Source organism: Anneissia japonica, unplaced genomic scaffold (genome assembly GCF_011630105.1).
Source record: "Anneissia japonica isolate Jap-2015-1 unplaced genomic scaffold, ASM1163010v1 scaffold20558_len22678_cov115, whole genome shotgun sequence".
NCBI lineage: Eukaryota > Metazoa > Echinodermata > Crinoidea > Comatulida > Comatulidae > Anneissia > Anneissia japonica.
In genome coordinates this window covers 1-10,938 of record NW_022756349.1, presented here as the reverse complement: position 1 = coordinate 10,938, position 10,938 = coordinate 1, and the positions used below count along the sequence as shown (strand labels likewise).

The 10,938-nt window shown below is 30.3% G+C and overlaps 1 long non-coding RNA gene across 1 annotated transcript; it reads left to right on the top strand.

Annotated features, from left to right (window-relative positions):
• The first annotated feature begins 2,559 nt into the window (after positions 1–2,559).
• On the top strand, positions 2,560–4,379 carry LOC117124195. The gene is made up of 3 exons (XR_004447945.1): positions 2,560–2,713; positions 3,459–3,585; positions 3,946–4,379. It is a non-coding gene; the product is annotated as an uncharacterized LOC117124195 (long non-coding RNA).
• The last annotated feature ends 6,559 nt before the right edge of the window (positions 4,380–10,938 follow it).

Genomic DNA, 10,938 nt, shown 5'->3' with positions numbered 1-10,938 from the left:
CCCTCCTACCCAAAGGGTCCTCGATCTAGCACCTTGAGCCAAAAAGGCTTTGTTGATACATAATAGCATACTAATGTTAATTCATTTTCTTGTTTGTATACTTGGTTAGCCTATACATGGTTTTTAATCGTTTGTAATTTTAGTATTATTATTTAATGCGTTTCTTTGGTATTATTGTACATTTATTTTATAGTTTATACATGACTAACATATGAAATTATATACTGAATGTTATTTTTGAAAAATCTGACACAAAATTGCGTTGAAAGGAACTAAACTGGGTACTTATATCCTTTTGCCAAAGTTTGTCAACATGTTTTGAATCAGAAAACCCATGGCAAAAGGGCATAACTGACAGTTTGAGTGCAAAAAATCAATATTTATAAAAAAAAAGTGTGCTACACTGGAAGAGACATTATTTGTCTATTTGAATACATTAACCATGAAATCAAATACTAAAACACATTTTAGAGCTAAATAAATTACACGTTTTGCTTAATATCTCCAAAACAGGAAATTGTCAGTTATGCCCTTTTGCCATGGGAGGGCAGACACACATATATATGTATATATATATGTAAATATATATGTATATGTGTATATATATGTGACCCAAGACCACAAAAGGGCTGTAAACTCACATCACCAGGTTTCGAGAAAAGGGGCCAAATAGAGAGTATAACATGAAATTTGAGCAAAATGTGATTACATCATAAATATAAAGTACTACCTTTAATCTTACTATTTTTGAAGTTTTGGTTCAATATTTCAACTCTAAACCCTAAAATTTAGTAATTTTATGAAGGCCATTCTACGAGGAACGTATATAAATTCAAACCGCCTTTGGAGAAGAGTACGAAATATATTAAGAGCTGTTGGGTACACACATAGCCTGTCGTTCAAACATCTTGTAATTGGAACACAAAATGTATTAATTGACTTTATTTACACTTGGGCCGCTTTTACTATTTACAAAGAAAAGATTTTGTCAGAGTTAAACAAATCAAGGCGTACCTCATTATATACTGTAGTTCTTTTAAATACAATGCATCTTGTAATTGGAACACAAAATGTATTAATTGACTTTATTTACACTTCGGCCGCTTTTACTATTTACAAAGAAAAGATTTTGTCAGAGTTAAACAAATCAAGGCGTACCTCATTATATACTGTAGTTCTTTTAAATACAATGAATTGCTTAGAATTAAATGCGACATGTATAATAATGAACAAAAGGCTAAAGAAAAATGGAAAGAGCTACAAAAAATATGGAAGGCTTTTTAAAGTAAGAACTGTAACACTTAAAATGTATATGTAATAATTTTTGGGGGATGTTTAAATGTATGTGTATTTAATTTGCAGTCTTTATAAATAATTATGTATATAAAGAAAGATAAGATATAGTAATATGTGAGTAAAGAAAGAAGGTAATAAGACCTAATGCTGTTTGTTAAATGTATTGTATAAAGTATGTATATAAAAGGAGGAAAAAAATATTGAAAAATAAATGAAAAAAAGACAATAAAAGTGGGTTACCCCCACAAAAGACAAAAAAAAAACTTTCAAACCGCCATACTTCCCATACATAAAAATTCTATAGAACTTTATAGACCTTCTATAGAGAATAATCAATTTCTACAGAAATTAGTATTTTCTATAAAATTATTTTATAGAGGAACTAGTTTCTATAGAATTCTATAACATACTATATACACATATTTAATGTAATTTATATGTTTTTATTTTTTTTTTGTTTCATTCAATATTTTATTGACACATTCGTGTCTGACCAGTATAGTCCTACCAACATGTTTTACATCTTGCATATTCTATAGAAATTCTATAGAATATTCTATACAAATGATATGACAAGTTCTCTATAATAAAACTATAAAATTTCTATATTTATTCTATAAAAAAATTATAGTCCTTACCTGTATTTTTTTTAAATGTATTATAACAATTTTATAGGGATTATCTCTATAGGAACATATAAAATCTATATAGAGTATAACATATATGAAATTTCAATACAGTATAAATTTATTCATTTATAGTATATTCTGTAGAACTGTATAATATTCTAAACAGTCATTTTAAAAACTGTAGGCCTAATTTTTAATAGTCTATAGAAAATATATATAAAGTATATATAAAAACTCTATGGAAACATTTATAATTTGTAAAATTGTTTCCCTATAGAAAGTATATATAAAATGAATACGAACGCTATGGAAGTGATTATCTGTAAATGAAATATTAAAAATTATTTTGAAAATTATATCTATAAAAAATTATGTATAGAATGTATATATAAAATCTATTCAAACTCTATGAAAAATTTCTGGAACCGCTAATACATTTTTTGTAGCCTTATGGGAACTTTATGGGGGGGGGGGAGCGGGTCTGTAGTCCCCTTAACTTATCCCTCACCTATTCACTTAACAACAATGCTTTAGGGTTGACAGCAAAATGTTATTAACAGCCTAAACTGTGATAGCCCACCTACCAACCACTTAATGTTAGTGTCGAATTGCACAAAATCTGATTGGTCACTTCATCAAGTGACCATCAGCTAATTTGAATTGTCACTTCATGTAGAGCCAACGGAAGCGGTAGTATTTTGAATTTTTCTCTGGACTTTCATGATGTTAGGCAGTTATAAACATACTCCTTGGAAGAATTTTAGCTGTACTGTATTCACTATCAAGTGGTAAGAGTTGGTTTTGTTTTATTATTTAGTTAGTTTACTACTCTAGCAGCAGACACGCTAGCCTCCTCCTAGGCCTAGTAGTGGTAGACGAAGGCTTGAAGGAAGAGGCCTGGCCTAGCCTACCTACAGTAGCTGTACCGGTACTAGCCTAGCCGCCGTACAAAGACAGACAGAACTGAGGTTCTCTGTTCTCTCTAGGCCATTGAAGATATAGGGCTAGGGCTAGAACCAGGGCCTTTTGTTGGCCTAGCTAAGCTGTAAGTTAATTGCTCCATAGTCTAGCATGCCATAAGAAGAGTGGTAAATTGCATTTGGGCTGTCCTCACTAATGTCCATGATGCTTTAATAAAATAATGGGTTTAGGGTTAACCGGGGTGGGGGTGGTGTAAAGAATTGTATCATTATTTGCAGAAAGTTAATGTATTAAATCTAGGCCTATACTATAACATAAGTGGTGATTTTATTTCAGGTTACTCAATCAAGTCTCAGTAACTACTGTAATTAAGTGAAAACTCAATCCGGTCAACTCAATCTTGTAGTTGAAAGCATTAATGTTTGTTTAAAGACGTATCTGTAAAGGAACAGAAAATTACCTGACATTCTATAGTGCTTTAATAAAATAATCGGTTAACGGTTAACCGTGGTGAGGGAGGGGGTGAAAAAAAAAGAATTGTATCATTATTTGGAGAAAGTTAATGTAATCAAAAGGCCTATACTAACAACATAAATGGTGAATTTATTTCAGGATACTCAAGTCTCGGTAAATACTGTGAGTGAAAATTCAATCCAGTCAACTCAATCATTGTAGTAGGAAAGCATGTTTGTTTGAAGACGTATCTGTGAAGGCCAGAAAATTACCTGACTTACTAAAGGTGAATATAATGTTTTGTTGACGTTTTATTTTTTACTGTCCTGTACTATTAATTATTAACAACATGCTATAGATGATGATGTCGTTTACACAATAGAGTTTAATCAAATTGAATGTGTATATATTAGGCCTATATAGGCCTTAAGGGATATTGAAATTGTAGTGTAGGCTAAGTTGTTTTGAAAACTAAAAAAAAAATAAAAAATAATTTTCTTTTGTTTAAAAAAGAAGTAACTGCTAGTCTGTCATTAGCTACATATATGTATATTACTCCTATTTTAATACAATTATAAAGGGATGTAATACATTTAATAGCGGTTTCTATAATATGCGCTCTATTTTGTTTTGTTATATCTTTCAGCAAGAGTGAAACTCCGAGAAATGTTAGTACAAGTCACAGTGATTTAATATTTCAAACTAGATTTGTTCAACGGCATAATTCATACTAATTTAGCTTAGTACCATCGGACAAGAAAAGGCATGGTAATGGACAGTTGCTGCTGCAATATCACAAAGAATGCTGGTTTATGCACACCTGTAACACAAATGGTTCTTGAATATTGTTTTATATAATAACTCTTGTAATAGAACTACATTACGAAAAAAATGCTTATTTAAATCGGACTGTAAAAGCAAAGAACTGTAGAATAGCCTTGAATTTGAGGTACAGTATGTTTAGCAGTAAGACATTAACAAAACGATAATATATGAAGGGGTAAGCTAGTAAATGAGACCGTAGGGAAGTAATGTCCCTACCGTATGATGTTTGTTAAATTAAAGAAATTATGGTTTGTATATGAACTCATAGTGTATTTTGTAAGTCTGCAGAAGTTGATTAAAGCCATTGTTGCCAATTGGAACTGGGACCATTGCAAACCAATTGGAATTGGGGCCAGTTAAAGTTGAAGAGCAGTTGAATTGTCCAAAAACACACAACACCCACATTTTTTTAATTTTTTTTTTAGAATACACAGACTTTCTATATAGAATCGTTCAATTTATATACACTTTCTATATACAGTAATTGTATAGAATTTCTATTCGCATATTTAATGTATTTTTATAGGTTTTTTCTATAAAATGTTTATAGATTTATAAGTGGTTTTTATAAAATTGTTTATAGATTTTCTATAGTTTTTTAAGGTTTTTTTTTATATAAAATTTTCATAGACTTTCTATAGAATTTTAATAGAATTTCTATAGTTTTTTTATATAATTTTTATAGATTTTTAAGTCTTTTAATATAGTTTTAATATATTTTATAGAGTTTTTATAATTTTTTTATAGTTTTTTAAATATATTTTTAATAGATTTCTAATAGAGTTTTAATAGATTTTTAATATAGTTTTAATAGACTTTTTATAGTGGGCTTCTATAGTTATTTCTATAGAATTTTCTATAGATTTTCTAAACAATTATGCTATAGACATTCTATAGTTTTTTTTTTTATAGAATTCTATAGAATTTTTTTGTATGGGTTCGCTTCCAAACAACTTATCCACCTACACAAAATTCAGGCCCTAAAGTATGTTCAGAAAGTATTTGTAGTGCATCGTATTCTGGTACAAAGCTTACGTAAATGTATACCTAAATGAAGGAAATAGCCTTGAATTAATTTAAAGAATACAAAACTGTTTCATGACCTGTTGGAAAAGATTTGGAAAGCCCTCTGGCAGTAAAGCGGACCAGAAATGTTTTAATTGCGGTTGCGTAAATGTTAAGAAACTAGTTGTGGTTATTGAAACTTTAAAATAATATTGACGCCAACAGAACAATCATCTGCACTATTTTCTATAGAATTTTTTGTATGGGTTCGCTTCCAAACAACTTATCCACCTACACAAAATTCAGGCCCTAAAGTATGTTCCGAAAGTATTTGTAGTGCATCGTACTCTGGTACAAAGCTTACGTAAATGTATACCTAAATGAAGGAAATAGCCTTGAATTAATTTAAAGAATACGAAACTGTTTCATGACCTGTTGGAAAAGATTTGGAAAGCCCTCTGGCAGTAAAGCGGACCAGAAATGATTTAATTGCGGTTGAGTAAATGTTAAGAAACTACTGTAGTTGTGGTTATTGAAACTTTAAAATTATATTGACGCCAACAGAACAATCATCTGCACTATTTTCAGCGTTGTGAAACTAAAACGTATTGATGAAGTATATTTACACAACGTCATACACGATTTGAATGACGTTGTGTAAATATACTACATCAATAAAACGTATACTGATGAAGTATATTCACACGTCATTCAAATCATGTACAAAATAGTTTTATAATAACGTGCGTGTCGACAATAACCTAAACGTAACGTTTAAAGAATACGAAACTGTTTCATGACCTGTTGGAAAAGATTTGGAAAGCCCTCTGGCAGTAAAGCGGACCAGAAATGATTTAATTGCGGTTGAGTAAATGTTAAGAAACTACTGTAGTTGTGGATATACACGTTTCTACTAAATTGTTCAGGTTGTTCTCTAACGGCGCGGATCAGTAAATATTTTGACATACGTCATGAATTGTCTCACTACAAGAACATTTTTTAAAAAAATAAGACATGAACCGCTTCGTATCTTTCGAATTACTTTAAAGTTATTTTCGTTATTCAGGTACAGAATTTACTAAATACATCTAGTCCGTACTATGGTGCTATGCTCTTAACTTTTGAAAGTATATTTCTAAAGCAAATGTAATGTCGGCAAGCACGTTATTGCTTGATTCTTTAAAGTTGTTTAACTATTTTGTATGACGTTGTGTACTTCCATCAACACGTTTTAGTTCTACATCGCTGAAAATATATGATTGTTCTATTGGCATCAATATTTTTTGAAAGCATCAATATTTTTCAAAAGTTCCAATAACCACGACTAGTTTCATGTTCCGCTTTCTGATAGGCTTCATTGCCAGAGGGCAAGAGGATTGTTTTCCAAGTCTTTTCTAAGAAGTCACGGAAGAAAGCCACCCATGTTAAAAGCCACCCCTGTCAAAAGCCACCCAACAATGGATCATACCATTGTAAGTTGGGGATGCACAATGGGGTGTTTGTCTTGATGTTGGTCTACAATAGGTTTAGGCTGTGCTAGGATCTGTTTTTATCAGACCTATTTATTCTTTTGTGTATTATGAATTAGAAACTGGGTGTAGCCTACCTAGGCATAAACATTTAGTACTCCAAATGCAAAACTCTAAGCTTCTCTTAATTATGCAATTGAGTGATTTGTAGAAATATATATTTTTTTACCGACAACATTTCATTTACTCTTTTTTCGGTGTCATTATTTTCATCTTTCTCACTTTTCTTATTTTATTACAAACAATAAATAAATAAATATTATTTTACTTTCTTCATTACCAATGACAAACATATATTTATTTATTATAGTATTTATTTACTTTATTTACTATTAGCATATATTTATTAACATAAAATAAAGTAATATTTTCGAATATTTTCACTTCCAGTGTATTGATGTGACAATTATTCACAAATAAATATTTACTATTCATTACTAAATATACTCCTGACAAGTGCTATAAAGAGCCTATATAATACTTTTACGTGATATTTTATTTTATTTTTTTAAATACCTTTTAAAATACCTACTATTGATAAATACTATATTATAGTTATTTTATCAGGTTTTGTAATACTTGTATAAAGCAATGAATATATTTTATTTCTCGCTTTCCTTTTTTCCATATAATAATTTAATGTGATATTTGAATTGTGTTTTTAACATACTTTCATTACTATTGATATATAATGTATAAGTAGTTATTTTATCAGGTTGTGTGATACCAATGGCTATATTTTCTTTTTCAGTGATATTTCACTTTCTCGCTTCCTTTTTTTTAAAACAATCATTATTTATTATTCTTTAAAGTATAAAAAGTAACAGAACATAGTAGGTAACTACTATGTTAATGTTTATAATTGTGGAACAAAAATGTAATACCTCTCAATCATAATTTTACTATGACTTACCTAAAATATAGTAACCCATGCTACAGTAACTTATGCTACAGCTTGAGAAAATTCAGTTTGTCTGGCTATATAACATAAAGGTACTGTTCTACTTATTCAACTTTTTTTTAAATTTAGTTTATTAATTAATAGTGATTTCTCAAAAACTTTTATCAAAAAATACATTGATGGGATTTATAATATATGGTTGTTATTTTTGAAAGACCATAGTAGATAAATATAAAATGATATAAAAATCTTTCATGAATATAACTTTTTTTTCATTCAAATTGTAGGCCTAATATAATAAACCCATATTATTAATAGAAAACAATATTGTTTACCCCCAAAAAATATATGATCCCTGGATATGTTTGGAAAAATATTTAGGTGAACAAATTATCTTCATACAATTCCACTTAGGCATGGAGTAGCCCAATACATAAATATAATACTATAGTATAATTTAAATATACCATTGTGACCATAATTTTTATTGGAAGTTTCTTGAATTACTTTTATTCAAACAAAACAATTATTTACTAAAATTATTACTATTACTAATAACCTTATTTTTATTGTAAGTTTCTTAAATTATTTTTTTCCTTTGTGATATCTACAGTAGTATTTACTTATTATCATATGATACTTTGTTATATTTTATTTTTAAATGCAATGACTATATTTTTTTGGCCAATAACAAACCTTGAATTAATTTATGTTGATAAGAGAATGTAATAGAATAAAAGTGAGAATAGAGAAATAAAACTGTAAAGAATCATATTTGTTATTTTTATTTTAATTATTATTATTATTATTATTATTATTATTATTATTATTATTATTTTATTATTTTTTGCCATTTAAAAAAATTATTTTTACTGTCCTAATTATTTTTATCTTTATTATGACATATTTTATCAATGTTTGTGGTTATTATATAGAATAAATAGAAAAATTAGTGAAATTGCAATAGTATGTAGTTATTCCATTTGGAATGCGCGTTTCAACCCGACGTGGGAAAATTGCTTGTCTAATATAAATAATAATCAAATCATGACCTCCAAATTGTATCTGTAATTAATAGGTTACTGACTGATTTTATAAACAATTTCTGTATCTTTTGTTGTTTGCTTTGTTGTGCCCTGCATATGCTAGGTCCTCTAAGCTGTGACCTGGGATGTATGTTCCATTCAATTTTCTTTTTTGCCATTTACTTTTATTATGTTTATTGTCTTTAAAGTTTATTATTTTTATCGTTTTTTTATTTGTAACTCTGTATAGATTTATGGTGAAAATTTTTATTGGCAATTTCTATTTTAGATGATTTCTATTTTCTCTGTGGTAATTCTTGTTTCCATTATTCTTTTTTATGCGATTGTTCTTATTCATTTATTGTCGTTGTGACATTTTTTGTTAAATTTTTTTCAATTTTTTTACTTGGTGTTTGTACTGTCATTTTCAAATTTATATTTCTGTTTTTGTATTTCAATTGTAAGGAGCTGGCCCTTTTAAATGTTTTCGTCACATGTTGGCCTGTCTCCTTCAACTATATTTTCATAAATGAGAAGTTTATTAAATAAAACAAATATTAAAATCAAAACGTTTCTAGAATCTATCAAGGTTACACATTTCCAATTCATAATACACATATGATACTTTAAAGAATAATAAAGAATGATGGTATTGTAATATGATTTAGTTATAAGAAGAAACTAAAAATTATAATATGGTAGCACATGATACTGGATAAATGATAATTGTTGACTGAAAAAAAAAATGTTTAGAAACCACCAAATTGCATAAGTAAGAGAAGCTATGACCGAAAGGTCTACTGATTAATCTCAGATAAGATAGTATCCAAGTATCGAAATTCATGCCATCGTGTCGGGATTTAATATTTCTACATTAATTATGTCATCATCAGGAATTGCGCAAAGTTCACAAGAGTTGACTTTCGTTAAAGAATGTCTCGCTTCCAATGATTCGCTTGCCTGTTCCCACTGCTGACTGCGCGCAAAAACTCGAAATGGCGGGTGGCAACAGAGAAGGGATTTTGTTATCGCATTAATAGACGGAGGAAAAGGGCTGTGAGACGAATGAGATAAAATCCTCAGGATTAACATTCCCAGAACTTTATAATGAATCAAAAGAGTGAATATACATATTTTTTTAGTATATTTATTCAAGGCCTAGAGCTAGGCCTCCTAAGGGTAGATAGTAGGCCTAGCCTACCCTACCCTACTGTAGGTCTCAGGTAGTAGCAGGGTATCAGAGGCCTAGGCTGGACAGGCCTAATACTGGTAGAAAGATGAGATAACACAACTCGTCTCTGCAAATCCTTTTCCACGCATTGTCACATATTTTCTTTGCTCCCTTGTTACAGACCTAAACAAGGGTAGCCTACTGTTCCACAGAGTTTGCATGAAACGGACTCTTCGGTCATCGCTCGCACATTTGTACATTGTTTTGACAATGGTCGTGACTTTATTTTTGACCTTTGACATAAATTGAATGTAAGCCTTGCGATTGGTCCATCGGCCGCGAATTCGCTCGCGAATCCGAAAAAGTTGGTCTTGGATCAACTCTTGTGAATTCGCAAGCGAAGCCTCCGCGACCACCGCGCGCACCGCGTCGAAGTTCGAATATTGAGCGTTCGCGTGTTCGACTACAAATTAGCTGCCGTGTGAGAACATAATCATTGGAAACGCCAGTCGCGTCTTCGATTCAGCCGCGCGCGCCACATTTCGACGTGAAATTCGCTTGATCGCGTTCAGTGGGAACCGGCCTTTAGGTATACGTTTACGTACCACAACGATGCACTACAAATACTTTTGGAACATACTTTAAAGTTTGTTTAACTATTTTTAACATGATTTTGAATGATTTCACGAATATGTTTTAGATGTACCTCACTGCAAAGAACCGAAACGTCCTCAATAGGTCTAGCCTGGTTCTGTGACCATTTTTACTATTTTACAACTATACTCTTTGTTTTAATATTCATAAATTACATAAATATAGCATACGAGTACTAATAAACGTATTGTTATCAGATAGTTTCCAATTATCTAGTTGGGGTCTGAGTTTGTATAGTGAATAAGTTTTCAATAGTACGTCTAAGGAGGTCTGATTTTTCGAAGTCTTTTCTAAACAGCCATAAAATAGGTGGTGGAACAGTTTGAGAGTGTTTAGGACTAATGAGAACAAAGTGGCCCATCATGAATAGAAGCAAGGGGACCAGGAAGTTTTTGTGATAAGAAGCAGATAATTTTTGGAGGAGTCGGGGGAGCATTCCGAGTGATCTGATAATGACTTCATACTGTAATATTCTGCCTTTTAATTGACACACAGTCGTGCTGAATACTAATAATACACACAGTTACAA